Genomic DNA, 25,848 nt, shown 5'->3' with positions numbered 1-25,848 from the left:
CAAATGAAAGCACAATTGAGGTGCCTTGAAAAGGTAAACGTTGAGCTACCATACCAGTCAATCAATCATAACCACTGCTGGGTCTATCACCTGAGAAAATGAAAATCAAAAATCACAGGCTGGCAATCCTGCCCTCCAGCAATATTTACCATAGGCAACACTTGGAAGCAACGAAAATGTCCATCAACAGAGGAATGCACCAAGAAGAAGTGGTCCATGTACACAATGGAATATTAGCCTTGGAAAACTTTGAAGCACTACTCTTTGGGGCACCATAGATGAGCCTGGAGATAATCACAAAACATGAAGTAGGTCGGAAAGCAAAAGACCTATAGCCTATATTATCACTTATGGCATTACCTAATAACTGACACAGATGAACATATTTCCAAAGAGAAAGACACTCACAGGCTTAGAAAACAAAACAAACTATGCTCATCTAAAAGGAAAGGAGGGGGGAAATTGAGAAATGAGGATTAGTGTTACTATACATATACAAATACATATTATATACATGTATCAAAAAGACCGAACATATAGCAAGGGAGGTCGACGGAACACTGTAATATTTTACATGGGAAGAGGATCTGTACATTAATAGACATACATAATGTACAAATGAACCAGATTGTGTACACCTAGGACAAACAATATTCTAAACTTTACCCAGATTAAAAAAAAATTTAAAAACCAACAAGAAGTAATGAGACATAAACTTAAGGGGATTTCTCCTGGCAAATTCCATTCTAATTTACAACCTAGGACAATGACTTCCAGAAAGGCTCTGCTGCCCTAGGACCCAGCTTGGGGAATGGAGAAATGCTACCTCCTTGTGGCCGTTTCCCACAACAGCAGCTTTGAACCCACTGCAAAAGGTCACTAAATTTTCACCAACTTGCAGTTCTGTAAATGGCACCTGCCCTCCAGAAAATTTCTGGGGTCAAAAATCGACCAAAAAATTCAAAAGAGGGCAACCTTCGAAGAAGACAGTTTCAAGAGCTCTATTGTACTCACGGTTTTTTTCTTTTAAGAGAAAAGAAAAAGGCGTAGGAATATGATGAATTTAAAAAAATTTTAATGACATGCATACCCATATTACAAAAACCTATCAGCTCACAGCAGTCAGAATGGCCATTAGGAAAAATGCTGCCAAAAATAAACGGTGAAGGGAGTGTGGAGAAATGCGTACCCTCGGTTGTAAGGGGGGGGGGTATGTAAAGAGCCACTAATGAAAACACAATGTAGGTGCTTTGAAAAGGGAAATATTGAGCTACCAGTCAATCAATCACAACCACTGCTTGGCCTATCACCTGAGAAAATGAGACTGAAAAAGTGACAGGCGGGCAAACCTGTACGCCAGCAATATTTACCATAGCCAGCACTTGGAAGCAATGAAAATGTCCATCAACCGAGGAATGCACCAAGAAGAAGTGGTCCACGTACACAATGGAATATTATTCTAATAATAAATATAAATTAAATTTAAAAACAAACAAAAGCAAGGAGACATCAACATTTGTGGGTTTACCCGGGCACATTGCACTCTAATTTATAACCGAAGAATACCACTGGCCGGTAGGTCTGTTTCCCTAGTACCAGCATGGAGAACGTAGAAAGGCTGCCGCTCTCTGGCCGTTACCTGCAAAAGCAGGTTTAAAGCCTGAGCTAATGGTCACTTCATATGAACAAGTACTGCAGGGCTGTAAATGAAACCTGCCCTCAAAATGTCTTGAGGGAGATAATGGCCAAAATATTTCAAATGGTGACACATACTTTAAGAAAACACTTTGAAGTAATAAGCTCTAATCACAGCTCGAAAAATAAAATGGACATGTCTTAACGCTCAACTTCAACGCATTATGAGACACATGCAAATTCAACCACAAAGAGGTATCAGCTCACACCACTCAGAATAACCATCAGCAAAAACTACAAAGAATAAATGCTGAAGGTGCTGGGAAGAAATACATACCCTCCACTTTAAGTGGGATGTAACCTGGAAAAAGCCACTAAGGAGAACAGAATAGAGCTGCCTATAAAAGGTAAACATTCAGCTACCATATGATCCAGCAGACCTATTCTTGGACCTATAAACTAAGAAGACAGAACTGAAAGGACACAGGCACGCAAATCTACATTGCATAGTATTACAATAGCCAAGATATGGAAGTAACCAAAAAGTCCACCGACAGATGGGTGGACAAAGAAGAACTGCTACCTGTACAGATGGAATAGGAGCTAGTGAAAAAATGAAACAATGCCATTTGCAGCACCATAGATGAGTCGAGAAGTAATCAGTCAACTTGGAGTAAGTGAGAAAGCGAAAGACACATATCCTATCATATCACATATAGGTGTTACCTAAAAAATGATACAAAGATATTTCCACAGAGAAACACTATCATAGATTCATTAAAAAAACTTATGGTTCACCAAATGGAAAGGTGTGAGGATTGGATACATTACCATATTGAGGTTAACAGAGAGATACAAACACATGTGAAATATATAATCACCAAAGACCTACGCAATACCAAGAGAAGACTACTCAACATTGTGTCATAACCTACATGGGAAAAGGATCCGAAGAAGAATAGATATATGCATATGTGTGAAAGAACCACATCTTGCACAACTAGAACAAACAAAACATTGTAATCAAGTTTGCTGTGATAAAAAATAAAAATTAAGTTCAAAATACCAACAAGAGGTAATGAGACATAAACTTAAAGGGCTTTTTCCTCGCACATTCCATTCTAATTTACCACCTAGAACACCACTTCCAGTAAGGCTCTGTTGCCCTAGTAACCAGATTTGGTAAAGGAGAAATGCTGCCGCCTTGTGGCCGATTCCCACAAGAGCAGCTTTTAACCCACTGCTAATGGTCACTTACCATTCACAAGGACTCAGAGCTGTAAAGACACCTGCCCTCAAAATTGTGCTGAGGTAGGGAATGGATAAAAAAAATTCAAAACAGGCAAAATTTTCAAGAAGATAGTATGAAGAGGTAAGTTTTACTCACTCTCTTTTTAAAGAAAGGAAAATGGATAAACGCTCCACCTCAGGAAGTATTAGACTCATGCAATCTAATCTACAAAATGTTTTCAACTCACACCAGTCGACTGACCATTGGCAAAAAGTCTACAAACAATAAATGCTGAAGGGGTTTTAGAGAACTGTGTACCCTCTAGCTGCTGGTGAGATGTAAAAGGGTTAAACGCTAATAATGAGAACAGAAAGGAGCTGCGTTGAAAACGAAAAATTGAGGTACCATTCAATCCAGCAGGCGCACCAATGGGCCTCTCACCTGAGAAGACCAGAATGAAGACCCGGGCTGCAAAAGTTGCACTGCAGCCTTATTCACAATAGACAAGACAGTGAAGCAACCAAAATGTCCATCAACAGATGAAAGGATAAAGAAGAAGTGGTCCATGTACACAATGAATACTAGCCATGGAAAACAATGAAACACTGCTCTTTGAGGCACCATAGATGATCTTGGAGATAATCACAGAACATGAGGTAAGTCGGAAAGCAAAAGTCCTATATCCTATGATATCACTTATAGGCGTTATCTAATAACTGACACAAATGAACATAATTCCACAGAGAAAGTCAATCACAGACTTCTTAAAAAAAAACTATGCTTATCTAAAAGGAAAGGTGGGGGGAATGGATAAATGAAGATTAGCGTTACCATATGTATACAAATACATATTATATACATATATCAAAAAGACCGACCATATAGCAAGGAAGGTTTAGGGAACACTGTGTAATAATTTACACGGGAAGAGGATCTCTACATAAATAGGTATATAGAATATGTAGATGTACACCTTGGACAAGCAACATTCTAACCATTACCCCAATTGAAAAAATTAAAACAACGAACTAGGAGTAATGAGACATAAACTTATGGGGGGTTTTCCTGGCACATTCCATTCAAATTTACAACCTAGGCAAACGACTTCCAGAACGGCTGTGCTGCCCTAGTACCCAGATTTGGGAATGGAGAAATGCTGCATCCTTGTGGCCGTTTCCCACAACAGCAGTTTTAAACCCACTGCAAAAGGTCACTAAATATTCACCAATTGCAGGTCTGTAAATGACACCTGCCCTCCAAAAAATACTGAGGTCGAAAATCAACCCAAAAATTCTAGAGTGCAACCTTCCAAAAAGAAAATTTGAAGAGGTATATTATACTCACACTTTTTTTCTTTTTTCTTTTAACAGAAAACAAAAAGGCGTGGAAAAATGATGAATTGTAGGAATTTTTACAGACATGTAAACCCAAATTACAAACACCTATCAGCTCACACCAGTCAGAATGGCCATCAACAAAAATGCTGCCAAAAATAAATGCTGACGTGATTGTGGAGCAATGCGTACCCTCGATTCTAAGGGGGACGTGGTAAGAGCCACAAATGAAAGCACAATTGAGGTGCCTTGAAAAGGTAAACGTTGAGCTACCATACCAGTCAATCAATCATAACCACTGCTGGGTCTATCACCTGAGAAAATGAAAATCAAAAATCACAGGCTGGCAATCCTGCCCTCCAGCAATATTTACCATAGGCAACACTTGGAAGCAACGAAAATGTCCATCAACAGAGGAATGCACCAAGAAGAAGTGGTCCATGTACACAATGGAATATTAGCCTTGGAAAACTTTGAAGCACTACTCTTTGGGGCACCATAGATGAGCCTGGAGATAATCACAAAACATGAAGTAGGTCGGAAAGCAAAAGACCTATAGCCTATATTATCACTTATGGCATTACCTAATAACTGACACAGATGAACATATTTCCAAAGAGAAAGACACTCACAGGCTTAGAAAACAAAACAAACTATGCTCATCTAAAAGGAAAGGAGGGGGGAAATTGAGAAATGAGGATTAGTGTTACTATACATATACAAATACATATTATATACATGTATCAAAAAGACCGAACATATAGCAAGGGAGGTCGACGGAACACTGTAATATTTTACATGGGAAGAGGATCTGTACATTAATAGACATACATAATGTACAAATGAACCAGATTGTGTACACCTAGGACAAACAATATTCTAAACTTTACCCAGATTAAAAAAAAATTTAAAAACCAACAAGAAGTAATGAGACATAAACTTAAGGGGATTTCTCCTGGCAAATTCCATTCTAATTTACAACCTAGGACAATGACTTCCAGAAAGGCTCTGCTGCCCTAGGACCCAGCTTGGGGAATGGAGAAATGCTACCTCCTTGTGGCCGTTTCCCACAACAGCAGCTTTGAACCCACTGCAAAAGGTCACTAAATTTTCACCAACTTGCAGTTCTGTAAATGGCACCTGCCCTCCAGAAAATTTCTGGGGTCAAAAATCGACCAAAAAATTCAAAAGAGGGCAACCTTCGAAGAAGACAGTTTCAAGAGCTCTATTGTACTCACGGTTTTTTCTTTTAAGAGAAAAGAAAAAGGCGTAGGAATATGATGAATTTAAAAAAATTTTAATGACATGCATACCCATATTACAAAAACCTATCAGCTCACAGCAGTCAGAATGGCCATTAGGAAAAATGCTGCCAAAAATAAACGGTGAAGGGAGTGTGGAGAAATGCGTACCCTCGGTTGTAAGGGGGGGGGGTATGTAAAGAGCCACTAATGAAAACACAATGTAGGTGCTTTGAAAAGGGAAATATTGAGCTACCAGTCAATCAATCACAACCACTGCTTGGCCTATCACCTGAGAAAATGAGACTGAAAAAGTGACAGGCGGGCAAACCTGTACGCCAGCAATATTTACCATAGCCAGCACTTGGAAGCAATGAAAATGTCCATCAACCGAGGAATGCACCAAGAAGAAGTGGTCCACGTACACAATGGAATATTACTCTAATAATAAATATAAATTAAATTTAAAAACAAACAAAAGCAAGGAGACATCAACATTTGTGGGTTTACCCGGGCACATTGCACTCTAATTTATAACCGAAGAATACCACTGGCCGGTAGGTCTGTTTCCCTAGTACCAGCATGGAGAACGTAGAAAGGCTGCCGCTCTCTGGCCGTTACCTGCAAAAGCAGGTTTAAAGCCTGAGCTAATGGTCACTTCATATGAACAAGTACTGCAGGGCTGTAAATGAAACCTGCCCTCAAAATGTCTTGAGGGAGATAATGGCCAAAATATTTCAAATGGTGACACATACTTTAAGAAAACACTTTGAAGTAATAAGCTCTAATCACAGCTCGAAAAATAAAATGGACATGTCTTAACGCTCAACTTCAACGCATTATGAGACACATGCAAATTCAACCACAAAGAGGTATCAGCTCACACCACTCAGAATAACCATCAGCAAAAACTACAAAGAATAAATGCTGAAGGTGCTGGGAAGAAATACATACCCTCCACTTTAAGTGGGATGTAACCTGGAAAAAGCCACTAAGGAGAACAGAATAGAGCTGCCTATAAAAGGTAAACATTCAGCTACCATATGATCCAGCAGACCTATTCTTGGACCTATAAACTAAGAAGACAGAACTGAAAGGACACAGGCACGCAAATCTACATTGCATAGTATTACAATAGCCAAGATATGGAAGTAACCAAAAAGTCCACCGACAGATGGGTGGACAAAGAAGAACTGCTACCTGTACAGATGGAATAGGAGCTAGTGAAAAAATGAAACAATGCCATTTGCAGCACCATAGATGAGTCGAGAAGTAATCAGTCAACTTGGAGTAAGTGAGAAAGCGAAAGACACATATCCTATCATATCACATATAGGTGTTACCTAAAAAATGATACAAAGATATTTCCACAGAGAAACACTATCATAGATTCATTAAAAAAACTTATGGTTCACCAAATGGAAAGGTGTGAGGATTGGATACATTACCATATTGAGGTTAACAGAGAGATACAAACACATGTGAAATATATAATCACCAAAGACCTACGCAATACCAAGAGAAGACTACTCAACATTGTGTCATAACCTACATGGGAAAAGGATCCGAAGAAGAATAGATATATGCATATGTGTGAAAGAACCACATCTTGCACAACTAGAACAAACAAAACATTGTAATCAAGTTTGCTGTGATAAAAAATAAAAATTAAGTTCAAAATACCAACAAGAGGTAATGAGACATAAACTTAAAGGGCTTTTTCCTCGCACATTCCATTCTAATTTACCACCTAGAACACCACTTCCAGTAAGGCTCTGTTGCCCTAGTAACCAGATTTGGTAAAGGAGAAATGCTGCCGCCTTGTGGCCGATTCCCACAAGAGCAGCTTTTAACCCACTGCTAATGGTCACTTACCATTCACAAGGACTCAGAGCTGTAAAGACACCTGCCCTCAAAATTGTGCTGAGGTAGGGAATGGATAAAAAAAATTCAAAACAGGCAAAATTTTCAAGAAGATAGTATGAAGAGGTAAGTTTTACTCACTCTCTTTTTAAAGAAAGGAAAATGGATAAACGCTCCACCTCAGGAAGTATTAGACTCATGCAATCTAATCTACAAAATGTTTTCAACTCACACCAGTCGACTGACCATTGGCAAAAAGTCTACAAACAATAAATGCTGAAGGGGTTTTAGAGAACTGTGTACCCTCTAGCTGCTGGTGAGATGTAAAAGGGTTAAACGCTAATAATGAGAACAGAAAGGAGCTGCGTTGAAAACGAAAAATTGAGGTACCATTCAATCCAGCAGGCGCACCAATGGGCCTCTCACCTGAGAAGACCAGAATGAAGACCCGGGCTGCAAAAGTTGCACTGCAGCCTTATTCACAATAGACAAGACAGTGAAGCAACCAAAATGTCCATCAACAGATGAAAGGATAAAGAAGAAGTGGTCCATGTACACAATGAATACTAGCCATGGAAAACAATGAAACACTGCTCTTTGAGGCACCATAGATGATCTTGGAGATAATCACAGAACATGAGGTAAGTCGGAAAGCAAAAGTCCTATATCCTATGATATCACTTATAGGCGTTATCTAATAACTGACACAAATGAACATAATTCCACAGAGAAAGTCAATCACAGACTTCTTAAAAAAAAACTATGCTTATCTAAAAGGAAAGGTGGGGGGAATGGATAAATGAAGATTAGCGTTACCATATGTATACAAATACATATTATATACATATATCAAAAAGACCGACCATATAGCAAGGAAGGTTTAGGGAACACTGTGTAATAATTTACACGGGAAGAGGATCTCTACATAAATAGGTATATAGAATATGTAGATGTACACCTTGGACAAGCAACATTCTAACCATTACCCCAATTGAAAAAATTAAAACAACGAACTAGGAGTAATGAGACATAAACTTATGGGGGGTTTTCCTGGCACATTCCATTCAAATTTACAACCTAGGCAAACGACTTCCAGAACGGCTGTGCTGCCCTAGTACCCAGATTTGGGAATGGAGAAATGCTGCATCCTTGTGGCCGTTTCCCACAACAGCAGTTTTAAACCCACTGCAAAAGGTCACTAAATATTCACCAATTGCAGGTCTGTAAATGACACCTGCCCTCCAAAAAATACTGAGGTCGAAAATCAACCCAAAAATTCTAGAGTGCAACCTTCCAAAAAGAAAATTTGAAGAGGTATATTATACTCACACTTTTTTTCTTTTTTCTTTTAACAGAAAACAAAAAGGCGTGGAAAAATGATGAATTGTAGGAATTTTTACAGACATGTAAACCCAAATTACAAACACCTATCAGCTCACACCAGTCAGAATGGCCATCAACAAAAATGCTGCCAAAAATAAATGCTGACGTGATTGTGGAGCAATGCGTACCCTCGATTCTAAGGGGGACGTGGTAAGAGCCACAAATGAAAGCACAATTGAGGTGCCTTGAAAAGGTAAACGTTGAGCTACCATACCAGTCAATCAATCATAACCACTGCTGGGTCTATCACCTGAGAAAATGAAAATCAAAAATCACAGGCTGGCAATCCTGCCCTCCAGCAATATTTACCATAGGCAACACTTGGAAGCAACGAAAATGTCCATCAACAGAGGAATGCACCAAGAAGAAGTGGTCCATGTACACAATGGAATATTAGCCTTGGAAAACTTTGAAGCACTACTCTTTGGGGCACCATAGATGAGCCTGGAGATAATCACAAAACATGAAGTAGGTCGGAAAGCAAAAGACCTATAGCCTATATTATCACTTATGGCATTACCTAATAACTGACACAGATGAACATATTTCCAAAGAGAAAGACACTCACAGGCTTAGAAAACAAAACAAACTATGCTCATCTAAAAGGAAAGGAGGGGGGAAATTGAGAAATGAGGATTAGTGTTACTATACATATACAAATACATATTATATACATGTATCAAAAAGACCGAACATATAGCAAGGGAGGTCGACGGAACACTGTAATATTTTACATGGGAAGAGGATCTGTACATTAATAGACATACATAATGTACAAATGAACCAGATTGTGTACACCTAGGACAAACAATATTCTAAACTTTACCCAGATTAAAAAAAAATTTAAAAACCAACAAGAAGTAATGAGACATAAACTTAAGGGGATTTCTCCTGGCAAATTCCATTCTAATTTACAACCTAGGACAATGACTTCCAGAAAGGCTCTGCTGCCCTAGGACCCAGCTTGGGGAATGGAGAAATGCTACCTCCTTGTGGCCGTTTCCCACAACAGCAGCTTTGAACCCACTGCAAAAGGTCACTAAATTTTCACCAACTTGCAGTTCTGTAAATGGCACCTGCCCTCCAGAAAATTTCTGGGGTCAAAAATCGACCAAAAAATTCAAAAGAGGGCAACCTTCGAAGAAGACAGTTTCAAGAGCTCTATTGTACTCACGGTTTTTTCTTTTAAGAGAAAAGAAAAAGGCGTAGGAATATGATGAATTTAAAAAAATTTTAATGACATGCATACCCATATTACAAAAACCTATCAGCTCACAGCAGTCAGAATGGCCATTAGGAAAAATGCTGCCAAAAATAAACGGTGAAGGGAGTGTGGAGAAATGCGTACCCTCGGTTGTAAGGGGGGGGGGTATGTAAAGAGCCACTAATGAAAACACAATGTAGGTGCTTTGAAAAGGGAAATATTGAGCTACCAGTCAATCAATCACAACCACTGCTTGGCCTATCACCTGAGAAAATGAGACTGAAAAAGTGACAGGCGGGCAAACCTGTACGCCAGCAATATTTACCATAGCCAGCACTTGGAAGCAATGAAAATGTCCATCAACCGAGGAATGCACCAAGAAGAAGTGGTCCACGTACACAATGGAATATTACTCTAATAATAAATATAAATTAAATTTAAAAACAAACAAAAGCAAGGAGACATCAACATTTGTGGGTTTACCCGGGCACATTGCACTCTAATTTATAACCGAAGAATACCACTGGCCGGTAGGTCTGTTTCCCTAGTACCAGCATGGAGAACGTAGAAAGGCTGCCGCTCTCTGGCCGTTACCTGCAAAAGCAGGTTTAAAGCCTGAGCTAATGGTCACTTCATATGAACAAGTACTGCAGGGCTGTAAATGAAACCTGCCCTCAAAATGTCTTGAGGGAGATAATGGCCAAAATATTTCAAATGGTGACACATACTTTAAGAAAACACTTTGAAGTAATAAGCTCTAATCACAGCTCGAAAAATAAAATGGACATGTCTTAACGCTCAACTTCAACGCATTATGAGACACATGCAAATTCAACCACAAAGAGGTATCAGCTCACACCACTCAGAATAACCATCAGCAAAAACTACAAAGAATAAATGCTGAAGGTGCTGGGAAGAAATACATACCCTCCACTTTAAGTGGGATGTAACCTGGAAAAAGCCACTAAGGAGAACAGAATAGAGCTGCCTATAAAAGGTAAACATTCAGCTACCATATGATCCAGCAGACCTATTCTTGGACCTATAAACTAAGAAGACAGAACTGAAAGGACACAGGCACGCAAATCTACATTGCATAGTATTACAATAGCCAAGATATGGAAGTAACCAAAAAGTCCACCGACAGATGGGTGGACAAAGAAGAACTGCTACCTGTACAGATGGAATAGGAGCTAGTGAAAAAATTAAACAATGCCATTTGCAGCACCATAGATGAGTCGAGAAGTAATCAGTCAACTTGGAGTAAGTGAGAAAGCGAAAGACACATATCCTATCATATCACATATAGGTGTTACCTAAAAAATGATACAAAGATATTTCCACAGAGAAACACTATCATAGATTCATTAAAAAAACTTATGGTTCACCAAATGGAAAGGTGTGAGGATTGGATACATTACCATATTGAGGTTAACAGAGAGATACAAACACATGTGAAATATATAATCACCAAAGACCTACGCAATACCAAGAGAAGACTACTCAACATTGTGTCATAACCTACATGGGAAAAGGATCCGAAGAAGAATAGATATATGCATATGTGTGAAAGAACCACATCTTGCACAACTAGAACAAACAAAACATTGTAATCAAGTTTGCTGTGATAAAAAATAAAAATTAAGTTCAAAATACCAACAAGAGGTAATGAGACATAAACTTAAAGGGCTTTTTCCTCGCACATTCCATTCTAATTTACCACCTAGAACACCACTTCCAGTAAGGCTCTGTTGCCCTAGTAACCAGATTTGGTAAAGGAGAAATGCTGCCGCCTTGTGGCCGATTCCCACAAGAGCAGCTTTTAACCCACTGCTAATGGTCACTTACCATTCACAAGGACTCAGAGCTGTAAAGACACCTGCCCTCAAAATTGTGCTGAGGTAGGGAATGGATAAAAAAAATTCAAAACAGGCAAAATTTTCAAGAAGATAGTATGAAGAGGTAAGTTTTACTCACTCTCTTTTTAAAGAAAGGAAAATGGATAAACGCTCCACCTCAGGAAGTATTAGACTCATGCAATCTAATCTACAAAATGTTTTCAACTCACACCAGTCGACTGACCATTGGCAAAAAGTCTACAAACAATAAATGCTGAAGGGGTTTTAGAGAACTGTGTACCCTCTAGCTGCTGGTGAGATGTAAAAGGGTTAAACGCTAATAATGAGAACAGAAAGGAGCTGCGTTGAAAACGAAAAATTGAGGTACCATTCAATCCAGCAGGCGCACCAATGGGCCTCTCACCTGAGAAGACCAGAATGAAGACCCGGGCTGCAAAAGTTGCACTGCAGCCTTATTCACAATAGACAAGACAGTGAAGCAACCAAAATGTCCATCAACAGATGAAAGGATAAAGAAGAAGTGGTCCATGTACACAATGAATACTAGCCATGGAAAACAATGAAACACTGCTCTTTGAGGCACCATAGATGATCTTGGAGATAATCACAGAACATGAGGTAAGTCGGAAAGCAAAAGTCCTATATCCTATGATATCACTTATAGGCGTTATCTAATAACTGACACAAATGAACATAATTCCACAGAGAAAGTCAATCACAGACTTCTTAAAAAAAAACTATGCTTATCTAAAAGGAAAGGTGGGGGGAATGGATAAATGAAGATTAGCGTTACCATATGTATACAAATACATATTATATACATATATCAAAAAGACCGACCATATAGCAAGGAAGGTTTAGGGAACACTGTGTAATAATTTACACGGGAAGAGGATCTCTACATAAATAGGTATCTAGAATATGTAGATGTACACCTTGGACAAGCAACATTCTAACCATTACCCCAATTGAAAAAATTAAAACAACGAACTAGGAGTAATGAGACATAAACTTATGGGGGGTTTTCCTGGCACATTCCATTCAAATTTACAACCTAGGCAAACGACTTCCAGAACGGCTGTGCTGCCCTAGTACCCAGATTTGGGAATGGAGAAATGCTGCATCCTTGTGGCCGTTTCCCACAACAGCAGTTTTAAACCCACTGCAAAAGGTCACTAAATATTCACCAATTGCAGGTCTGTAAATGACACCTGCCCTCCAAAAAATACTGAGGTCGAAAATCAACCCAAAAATTCTAGAGTGCAACCTTCCAAAAAGAAAATTTGAAGAGGTATATTATACTCACACTTTTTTTCTTTTTTCTTTTAACAGAAAACAAAAAGGCGTGGAAAAATGATGAATTGTAGGAATTTTTACAGACATGTAAACCCAAATTACAAAAACCTATCAGCTCACACCAGTCAGAATGGCCATCAACAAAAATGCTGCCAAAAATAAATGCTGACGTGATTGTGGAGCAATGCGTACCCTCGATTCTAAGGGGGACGTGGTAAGAGCCACAAATGAAAGCACAATTGAGGTGCCTTGAAAAGGTAAACGTTGAGCTACCATACCAGTCAATCAATCATAACCACTGCTGGGTCTATCACCTGAGAAAATGAAAATCAAAAATCACAGGCTGGCAATCCTGCCCTCCAGCAATATTTACCATAGGCAACACTTGGAAGCAACGAAAATGTCCATCAACAGAGGAATGCACCAAGAAGAAGTGGTCCATGTACACAATGGAATATTAGCCTTGGAAAACTTTGAAGCACTACTCTTTGGGGCACCATAGATGAGCCTGGAGATAATCACAAAACATGAAGTAGGTCGGAAAGCAAAAGACCTATAGCCTATATTATCACTTATGGCATTACCTAATAACTGACACAGATGAACATATTTCCAAAGAGAAAGACACTCACAGGCTTAGAAAACAAAACAAACTATGCTCATCTAAAAGGAAAGGAGGGGGGAAATTGAGAAATGAGGATTAGTGTTACTATACATATACAAATACATATTATATACATGTATCAAAAAGACCGAACATATAGCAAGGGAGGTCGACGGAACACTGTAATATTTTACATGGGAAGAGGATCTGTACATTAATAGACATACATAATGTACAAATGAACCAGATTGTGTACACCTAGGACAAACAATATTCTAAACTTTACCCAGATTAAAAAAAAATTTAAAAACCAACAAGAAGTAATGAGACATAAACTTAAGGGGATTTCTCCTGGCAAATTCCATTCTAATTTACAACCTAGGACAATGACTTCCAGAAAGGCTCTGCTGCCCTAGGACCCAGCTTGGGGAATGGAGAAATGCTACCTCCTTGTGGCCGTTTCCCACAACAGCAGCTTTGAACCCACTGCAAAAGGTCACTAAATTTTCACCAACTTGCAGTTCTGTAAATGGCACCTGCCCTCCAGAAAATTTCTGGGGTCAAAAATCGACCAAAAAATTCAAAAGAGGGCAACCTTCGAAGAAGACAGTTTCAAGAGCTCTATTGTACTCACGGTTTTTTCTTTTAAGAGAAAAGAAAAAGGCGTAGGAATATGATGAATTTAAAAAAATTTTAATGACATGCATACCCATATTACAAAAACCTATCAGCTCACAGCAGTCAGAATGGCCATTAGGAAAAATGCTGCCAAAAATAAACGGTGAAGGGAGTGTGGAGAAATGCGTACCCTCGGTTGTAAGGGGGGGGGGTATGTAAAGAGCCACTAATGAAAACACAATGTAGGTGCTTTGAAAAGGGAAATATTGAGCTACCAGTCAATCAATCACAACCACTGCTTGGCCTATCACCTGAGAAAATGAGACTGAAAAAGTGACAGGCGGGCAAACCTGTACGCCAGCAATATTTACCATAGCCAGCACTTGGAAGCAATGAAAATGTCCATCAACCGAGGAATGCACCAAGAAGAAGTGGTCCACGTACACAATGGAATATTACTCTAATAATAAATATAAATTAAATTTAAAAACAAACAAAAGCAAGGAGACATCAACATTTGTGGGTTTACCCGGGCACATTGCACTCTAATTTATAACCGAAGAATACCACTGGCCGGTAGGTCTGTTTCCCTAGTACCAGCATGGAGAACGTAGAAAGGCTGCCGCTCTCTGGCCGTTACCTGCAAAAGCAGGTTTAAAGCCTGAGCTAATGGTCACTTCATATGAACAAGTACTGCAGGGCTGTAAATGAAACCTGCCCTCAAAATGTCTTGAGGGAGATAATGGCCAAAATATTTCAAATGGTGACACATACTTTAAGAAAACACTTTGAAGTAATAAGCTCTAATCACAGCTCGAAAAATAAAATGGACATGTCTTAACGCTCAACTTCAACGCATTATGAGACACATGCAAATTCAACCACAAAGAGGTATCAGCTCACACCACTCAGAATAACCATCAGCAAAAACTACAAAGAATAAATGCTGAAGGTGCTGGGAAGAAATACATACCCTCCACTTTAAGTGGGATGTAACCTGGAAAAAGCCACTAAGGAGAACAGAATAGAGCTGCCTATAAAAGGTAAACATTCAGCTACCATATGATCCAGCAGACCTATTCTTGGACCTATAAACTAAGAAGACAGAACTGAAAGGACACAGGCACGCAAATCTACATTGCATAGTATTACAATAGCCAAGATATGGAAGTAACCAAAAAGTCCACCGACAGATGGGTGGACAAAGAACAACTGCTACCTGTACAGATGGAATAGGAGCTAGTGAAAAAATTAAACAATGCCATTTGCAGCACCATAGATGAGTCGAGAAGTAATCAGTCAACTTGGAGTAAGTGAGAAAGCGAAAGACACATATCCTATCATATCACATATAGGTGTTACCTAAAAAATGATACAAAGATATTTCCACAGAGAAACACTATCATAGATTCATTAAAAAAACTTATGGTTCACCAAATGGAAAGGTGTGAGGATTGGATACATTACCATATTGAGGTTAACAGAGAGATACAAACACATGTGAAATATATAATCACCAAAGACCTACGCAATACCAAGAGAAGACTACTCAACATTGTGTCATAACCTACATGGGAAAAGGATCCGAAGAAGAATAGATATATGCATATGTGTGAAAGAACCACATCTTGCACAACTAGAACAAACAAAACATTGTAATCAAGTTTGCTGTGATAAAAAATAAAAATTAAGTTCAAAATACCAACAAGAGGTAATGAGACATAAACTTAAAGGGCTTTTTCCTCGCACATTCCATTCTAATTTACCACCTAGAACACCACTTCCAGTAAGGCTCTGTTGCCCTAGTAACCAGATTTGGTAAAGGAGAAATGCTGCCGCCTTGTGGCCGATTCCCACAAGAGCAGCTTTTAACCCACTGCTAATGGTCACTTACCATTCACAAGGACTCAGAGCTGTAAAGACACCTGCCCTCAAAATTGTGCTGAGGTAGGGAATGGATAAAAAAAATTCAAAACAGGCAAAATTTTCAAGAAGATAGTATGAAGAGGTAAGTTTTACTCACTCTCTTTTTAAAGAAAGGAAAATGGATAAACGCTCCACCTCAGGAAGTATTAGACTCATGCAATCTAATCTACAAAATGTTTTCAACTCACACCAGTCGACTGACCATTGGCAAAAAGTCTACAAACAATAAATGCTGAAGGGGTTTTAGAGAACTGTGTACCCTCTAGCTGCTGGTGAGATGTAAAAGGGTTAAACGCTAATAATGAGAACAGAAAGGAGCTGCGTTGAAAACGAAAAATTGAGGTACCATTCAATCCAGCAGGCGCACCAATGGGCCTCTCACCTGAGAAGACCAGAATGAAGACCCGGGCTGCAAAAGTTGCACTGCAGCCTTATTCACAATAGACAAGACAGTGAAGCAACCAAAATGTCCATCAACAGATGAAAGGATAAAGAAGAAGTGGTCCATGTACACAATGAATACTAGCCATGGAAAACAATGAAACACTGCTCTTTGAGGCACCATAGATGATCTTGGAGATAATCACAGAACATGAGGTAAGTCGGAAAGCAAAAGTCCTATATCCTATGATATCACTTATAGGCGTTATCTAATAACTGACACAAATGAACATAATTCCACAGAGAAAGTCAATCACAGACTTCTTAAAAAAAAACTATGCTTATCTAAAAGGAAAGGTGGGGGGAATGGATAAATGAAGATTAGCGTTACCATATGTATACAAATACATATTATATACATATATCAAAAAGACCGACCATATAGCAAGGAAGGTTTAGGGAACACTGTGTAATAATTTACACGGGAAGAGGATCTCTACATAAATAGGTATCTAGAATATGTAGATGTACACCTTGGACAAGCAACATTCTAACCATTACCCCAATTGAAAAAATTAAAACAACGAACTAGGAGTAATGAGACATAAACTTATGGGGGGTTTTCCTGGCACATTCCATTCAAATTTACAACCTAGGCAAACGACTTCCAGAACGGCTGTGCTGCCCTAGTACCCAGATTTGGGAATGGAGAAATGCTGCATCCTTGTGGCCGTTTCCCACAACAGCAGTTTTAAACCCACTGCAAAAGGTCACTAAATATTCACCAATTGCAGGTCTGTAAATGACACCTGCCCTCCAAAAAATACTGAGGTCGAAAATCAACCCAAAAATTCTAGAGTGCAACCTTCCAAAAAGAAAATTTGAAGAGGTATATTATACTCACACTTTTTTTCTTTTTTCTTTTAACAGAAAACAAAAAGGCGTGGAAAAATGATGAATTGTAGGAATTTTTACAGACATGTAAACCCAAATTACAAAAACCTATCAGCTCACACCAGTCAGAATGGCCATCAACAAAAATGCTGCCAAAAATAAATGCTGACGTGATTGTGGAGCAATGCGTACCCTCGATTCTAAGGGGGACGTGGTAAGAGCCACAAATGAAAGCACAATTGAGGTGCCTTGAAAAGGTAAACGTTGAGCTACCATACCAGTCAATCAATCATAACCACTGCTGGGTCTATCACCTGAGAAAATGAAAATCAAAAATCACAGGCTGGCAATCCTGCCCTCCAGCAATATTTACCATAGGCAACACTTGGAAGCAACGAAAATGTCCATCAACAGAGGAATGCACCAAGAAGAAGTGGTCCATGTACACAATGGAATATTAGCCTTGGAAAACTTTGAAGCACTACTCTTTGGGGCACCATAGATGAGCCTGGAGATAATCACAAAACATGAAGTAGGTCGGAAAGCAAAAGACCTATAGCCTATATTATCACTTATGGCATTACCTAATAACTGACACAGATGAACATATTTCCAAAGAGAAAGACACTCACAGGCTTAGAAAACAAAACAAACTATGCTCATCTAAAAGGAAAGGAGGGGGGAAATTGAGAAATGAGGATTAGTGTTACTATACATATACAAATACATATTATATACATGTATCAAAAAGACCGAACATATAGCAAGGGAGGTCGACGGAACACTGTAATATTTTACATGGGAAGAGGATCTGTACATTAATAGACATACATAATGTACAAATGAACCAGATTGTGTACACCTAGGACAAACAATATTCTAAACTTTACCCAGATTAAAAAAAAATTTAAAAACCAACAAGAAGTAATGAGACATAAACTTAAGGGGATTTCTCCTGGCAAATTCCATTCTAATTTACAACCTAGGACAATGACTTCCAGAAAGGCTCTGCTGCCCTAGGACCCAGCTTGGGGAATGGAGAAATGCTACCTCCTTGTGGCCGTTTCCCACAACAGCAGCTTTGAACCCACTGCAAAAGGTCACTAAATTTTCACCAACTTGCAGTTCTGTAAATGGCACCTGCCCTCCAGAAAATTTCTGGGGTCAAAAATCGACCAAAAAATTCAAAAGAGGGCAACCTTCGAAGAAGACAGTTTCAAGAGCTCTATTGTACTCACGGTTTTTTCTTTTAAGAGAAAAGAAAAAGGCGTAGGAATATGATGAATTTAAAAAATTTTTAATGACATGCATACCCATATTACAAAAACCTATCAGCTCACAGCAGTCAGAATGGCCATTAGGAAAAATGCTGCCAAAAATAAACGGTGAAGGGAGTGTGGAGAAATGCGTACCCTCGGTTGTAAGGGGGGGGGTATGTAAAGAGCCACTAATGAAAACACAATGTAGGTGCTTTGAAAAGGGAAATATTGAGCTACCAGTCAATCAATCACAACCACTGCTTGGCCTATCACCTGAGAAAATGAGACTGAAAAAGTGACAGGCGGGCAAACCTGTACGCCAGCAATATTTACCATAGCCAGCACTTGGAAGCAATGAAAATGTCCATCAACCGAGGAATGCACCAAGAAGAAGTGGTCCACGTACACAATGGAATATTACTCTAATAATAAATATAAATTAAATTTAAAAACAAACAAAAGCAAGGAGACATCAACATTTGTGGGTTTACCCGGGCACATTGCACTCTAATTTATAACCGAAGAATACCACTGGCCGGTAGGTCTGTTTCCCTAGTACCAGCATGGAGAACGTAGAAAGGCTGCCGCTCTCTGGCCGTTACCTGCAAAAGCAGGTTTAAAGCCTGAGCTAATGGTCACTTCATATGAACAAGTACTGCAGGGCTGTAAATGAAACCTGCCCTCAAAATGTCTTGAGGGAGATAATGGCCAAAATATTTCAAATGGTGACACATACTTTAAGAAAACACTTTGAAGTAATAAGCTCTAATCACAGCTCGAAAAATAAAATGGACATGTCTTAACGCTCAACTTCAACGCATTATGAGACACATGCAAATTCAACCACAAAGAGGTATCAGCTCACACCACTCAGAATAACCATCAGCAAAAACTACAAAGAATAAATGCTGAAGGTGCTGGGAAGAAATACATACCCTCCACTTTAAGTGGGATGTAACCTGGAAAAAGCCACTAAGGAGAACAGAATAGAGCTGCCTATAAAAGGTAAACATTCAGCTACCATATGATCCAGCAGACCTATTCTTGGACCTATAAACTAAGAAGACAGAACTGAAAGGACACAGGCACGCAAATCTACATTGCATAGTATTACAATAGCCAAGATATGGAAGTAACCAAAAAGTCCACCGACAGATGGGTGGACAAAGAAGAACTGCTACCTGTACAGATGGAATAGGAGCTAGTGAAAAAATTAAACAATGCCATTTGCAGCACCATAGATGAGTCGAGAAGTAATCAGTCAACTTGGAGTAAGTGAGAAAGCGAAAGACACATATCCTATCATATCACATATAGGTGTTACCTAAAAAATGATACAAAGATATTTCCACAGAGAAACACTATCATAGATTCATTAAAAAAACTTATGGTTCACCAAATGGAAAGGTGTGAGGATTGGATACATTACCATATTGAGGTTAACAGAGAGATACAAACACATGTGAAATATATAATCACCAAAGACCTACGCAATACCAAGAGAAGACTACTCAACATTGTGTCATAACCTACATGGGAAAAGGATCCGAAGAAGAATAGATATATGCATATGTGTGAAAGAACCACATCTTGCACAACTAGAACAAACAAAACATTGTAATCAAGTTTGCTGTGATAAAAAATAAAAATTAAGTTCAAAATACCAACAAGAGGTAATGAGACATAAACTTAAAGGGCTTTTTCCTCGCACATTCCATTCTAATTTACCACCTAGAACACCACTTCCAGTAAGGCTCTGTTGCCCTAGTAACCAGATTTGGTAAAGGAGAAATGCTGCCGCCTTGTGGCCGATTCCCACAAGAGCAGCTTTTAACCCACTGCTAATGGTCACTTACCATTCACAAGGACTCAGAGCTGTAAAGACACCTGCCCTCAAAATTGTGCTGAGGTAGGGAATGGATAAAAAAAATTCAAAACAGGCAAAATTTTCAAGAAGATAGTATGAAGAGGTAAGTTTTACTCACTCTCTTTTTAAAGAAAGGAAAATGGATAAACGCTCCACCTCAGGAAGTATTAGACTCATGCAATCTAATCTACAAAATGTTTTCAACTCACACCAGTCGACTGACCATTGGCAAAAAGTCTACAAACAATAAATGCTGAAGGGGTTTTAGAGAACTGTGTACCCTCTAGCTGCTGGTGAGATGTAAAAGGGTTAAACGCTAATAATGAGAACAGAAAGGAGCTGCGTTGAAAACGAAAAATTGAGGTACCATTCAATCCAGCAGGCGCACCAATGGGCCTCTCACCTGAGAAGACCAGAATGAAGACCCGGGCTGCAAAAGTTGCACTGCAGCCTTATTCACAATAGACAAGACAGTGAAGCAACCAAAATGTCCATCAACAGATGAAAGGATAAAGAAGAAGTGGTCCATGTACACAATGAATACTAGCCATGGAAAACAATGAAACACTGCTCTTTGAGGCACCATAGATGATCTTGGAGATAATCACAGAACATGAGGTAAGTCGGAAAGCAAAAGTCCTATATCCTATGATATCACTTATAGGCGTTATCTAATAACTGACACAAATGAACATAATTCCACAGAGAAAGTCAATCACAGACTTCTTAAAAAAAAACTATGCTTATCTAAAAGGAAAGGTGGGGGGAATGGATAAATGAAGATTAGCGTTACCATATGTATACAAATACATATTATATACATATATCAAAAAGACCGACCATATAGCAAGGAAGGTTTAGGGAACACTGTGTAATAATTTACACGGGAAGAGGATCTCTACATAAATAGGTATATAGAATATGTAGATGTACACCTTGGACAAGCAACATTCTAACCATTACCCCAATTGAAAAAATTAAAACAACGAACTAGGAGTAATGAGACATAAACTTATGGGGGGTTTTCCTGGCACATTCCATTCAAATTTACAACCTAGGCAAACGACTTCCAGAACGGCTGTGCTGCCCTAGTACCCAGATTTGGGAATGGAGAAATGCTGCATCCTTGTGGCCGTTTCCCACAACAGCAGTTTTAAACCCACTGCAAAAGGTCACTAAATATTCACCAATTGCAGGTCTGTAAATGACACCTGCCCTCCAAAAAATACTGAGGTCGAAAATCAACCCAAAAATTCTAGAGTGCAACCTTCCAAAAAGAAAATTTGAAGAGGTATATTATACTCACACTTTTTTTCTTTTTTCTTTTAACAGAAAACAAAAAGGCGTGGAAAAATGATGAATTGTAGGAATTTTTACAGACATGTAAACCCAAATTACAAACACCTATCAGCTCACACCAGTCAGAATGGCCATCAACAAAAATGCTGCCAAAAATAAATGCTGACGTGATTGTGGAGCAATGCGTACCCTCGATTCTAAGGGGGACGTGGTAAGAGCCACAAATGAAAGCACAATTGAGGTGCCTTGAAAAGGTAAACGTTGAGCTACCATACCAGTCAATCAATCATAACCACTGCTGGGTCTATCACCTGAGAAAATGAAAATCAAAAATCACAGGCTGGCAATCCTGCCCTCCAGCAATATTTACCATAGGCAACACTTGGAAGCAACGAAAATGTCCATCAACAGAGGAATGCACCAAGAAGAAGTGGTCCATGTACACAATGGAATATTAGCCTTGGAAAACTTTGAAGCACTACTCTTTGGGGCACCATAGATGAGCCTGGAGATAATCACAAAACATGAAGTAGGTCGGAAAGCAAAAGACCTATAGCCTATATTATCACTTATGGCATTACCTAATAACTGACACAGATGAACATATTTCCAAAGAGAAAGACACTCACAGGCTTAGAAAACAAAACAAACTATGCTCATCTAAAAGGAAAGGAGGGGGGAAATTGAGAAATGAGGATTAGTGTTACTATACATATACAAATACATATTATATACATGTATCAAAAAGACCGAACATATAGCAAGGGAGGTCGACGGAACACTGTAATATTTTACATGGGAAGAGGATCTGTACATTAATAGACATACATAATGTACAAATGAACCAGATTGTGTACACCTAGGACAAACAATATTCTAAACTTTACCCAGATTAAAAAAAAATTTAAAAACCAACAAGAAGTAATGAGACATAAACTTAAGGGGATTTCTCCTGGCAAATTCCATTCTAATTTACAACCTAGGACAATGACTTCCAGAAAGGCTCTGCTGCCCTAGGACCCAGCTTGGGGAATGGAGAAATGCTACCTCCTTGTGGCCATTTCCCACAACAGCAGCTTTGAACCCACTGCAAAAGGTCACTAAATTTTCACCAACTTGCAGTTCTGTAAATGGCACCTGCCCTCCAGAAAATTTCTGGGGTCAAAAATCGACCAAAAAATTCAAAAGTGGGCAACCTTCGAAGAAGACAGTTTCAAGAGCTCTATTGTACTCACGGTTTTTTCTTTTAAGAGAAAAGAAAAAGGCGTAGGAATATGATGAATTTAAAAAAATTTTAATGACATGCATACCCATATTACAAAAACCTATCAGCTCACAGCAGTCAGAATGGCCATTAGGAAAAATGCTGCCAAAAATAAACGGTGAAGGGAGTGTGGAGAAATGCGTACCCTCGGTTGTAAGGGGGGGCATGTAAAGAGCCACTAATGAAAACACAATGTAGGTGCTTTGAAAAGGGAAATATTGAGCTACCAGTCAATCAATCACAACCACTGCTTGGCCTATCACCTGAGAAAATGAGACTGAAAAAGTGACAGGCGGGCAAACCTGTACGCCAGCAATATTTACCATAGCCAGCACTTGGAAGCAATGAAAATGTCCATCAACCGAGGAATGCACCAAGAAGAAGTGGTCCACGTACACAATGGAATATTACTCTAATAATAAATATAAATTAAATTTAAAAACAAACAAAAGCAAGGAGACATCAACATTTGTGGGTTTACCCGGGCACATTGCACTCTAATTTATAACCGAAGAATACCACTGGCCGGTAGGTCTGTTTCCCTAGTACCAGCATGGAGAACGTAGAAAGGCTGCCGCTCTCTGGCCGTTACCTGCAAAAGCAGGTTTAAAGCCTGAGCTAATGGTCACTTCATATGAACAAGTACTGCAGGGCTGTAAATGAAACCTGCCCTCAAAATGTCTTGAGGGAGATAATGGCCAAAATATTTCAAATGGTGACACATACTTTAAGAAAACACTTTGAAGTAATAAGCTCTAATCACAGCTCGAAAAATAAAATGGACATGTCTTAACGCTCAACTTCAACGCATTATGAGACACATGCAAATTCAACCACAAAGAGGTATCAGCTCACACCACTCAGAATAACCATCAGCAAAAACTACAAAGAATAAATGCTGAAGGTGCTGGGAAGAAATACATACCCTCCACTTTAAGTGGGATGTAACCTGGAAAAAGCCACTAAGGAGAACAGAATAGAGCTGCCTATAAAAGGTAAACATTCAGCTACCATATGATCCAGCAGACCTATTCTTGGACCTATAAACTAAGAAGACAGAACTGAAAGGACACAGGCACGCAAATCTACATTGCATAGTATTACAATAGCCAAGATATGGAAGTAACCAAAAAGTCCACCGACAGATGGGTGGACAAAGAAGAACTGCTACCTGTACAGATGGAATAGGAGCTAGTGAAAAAATTAAACAATGCCATTTGCAGCACCATAGATGAGTCGAGAAGTAATCAGTCAACTTGGAGTAAGTGAGAAAGCGAAAGACACATATCCTATCATATCACATATAGGTGTTACCTAAAAAATGATACAAAGATATTTCCACAGAGAAACACTATCATAGATTCATTAAAAAAACTTATGGTTCACCAAATGGAAAGGTGTGAGGATTGGATACATTACCATATTGAGGTTAACAGAGAGATACAAACACATGTGAAATATATAATCACCAAAGACCTACGCAATACCAAGAGAAGACTACTCAACATTGTGTCATAACCTACATGGGAAAAGGATCCGAAGAAGAATAGATATATGCATATGTGTGAAAGAACCACATCTTGCACAACTAGAACAAACAAAACATTGTAATCAAGTTTGCTGTGATAAAAAATAAAAATTAAGTTCAAAATACCAACAAGAGGTAATGAGACATAAACTTAAAGGGCTTTTTCCTCGCACATTCCATTCTAATTTACCACCTAGAACACCACTTCCAGTAAGGCTCTGTTGCCCTAGTAACCAGATTTGGTAAAGGAGAAATGCTGCCGCCTTGTGGCCGATTCCCACAAGAGCAGCTTTTAACCCACTGCTAATGGTCACTTACCATTCACAAGGACTCAGAGCTGTAAAGACACCTGCCCTCAAAATTGTGCTGAGGTAGGGAATGGATAAAAAAAATTCAAAACAGGCAAAATTTTCAAGAAGATAGTATGAAGAGGTAAGTTTTACTCACTCTCTTTTTAAAGAAAGGAAAATGGATAAACGCTCCACCTCAGGAAGTATTAGACTCATGCAATCTAATCTACAAAATGTTTTCAACTCACACCAGTCGACTGACCATTGGCAAAAAGTCTACAAACAATAAATGCTGAAGGGGTTTTAGAGAACTGTGTACCCTCTAGCTGCTGGTGAGATGTAAAAGGGTTAAACGCTAATAATGAGAACAGAAAGGAGCTGCGTTGAAAACGAAAAATTGAGGTACCATTCAATCCAGCAGGCGCACCAATGGGCCTCTCACCTGAGAAGACCAGAATGAAGACCCGGGCTGCAAAAGTTGCACTGCAGCCTTATTCACAATAGACAAGACAGTGAAGCAACCAAAATGTCCATCAACAGATGAAAGGATAAAGAAGAAGTGGTCCATGTACACAATGAATACTAGCCATGGAAAACAATGAAACACTGCTCTTTGAGGCACCATAGATGATCTTGGAGATAATCACAGAACATGAGGTAAGTCGGAAAGCAAAAGTCCTATATCCTATGATATCACTTATAGGCGTTATCTAATAACTGACACAAATGAACATAATTCCACAGAGAAAGTCAATCACAGACTTCTTAAAAAAAAACTATGCTTATCTAAAAGGAAAGGTGGGGGGAATGGATAAATGAAGATTAGCGTTACCATATGTATACAAATACATATTATATACATATATCAAAAA

This window comes from Balaenoptera borealis, assembly GCF_965194805.1.
Source record: "Balaenoptera borealis genome assembly, chromosome: 9".
Taxonomy (NCBI): domain Eukaryota; kingdom Metazoa; phylum Chordata; class Mammalia; order Artiodactyla; family Balaenopteridae; genus Balaenoptera; species Balaenoptera borealis.
The sequence above is the reverse complement of the archived record's forward strand: the minus strand, read 5'-3'. Positions refer to the sequence as shown.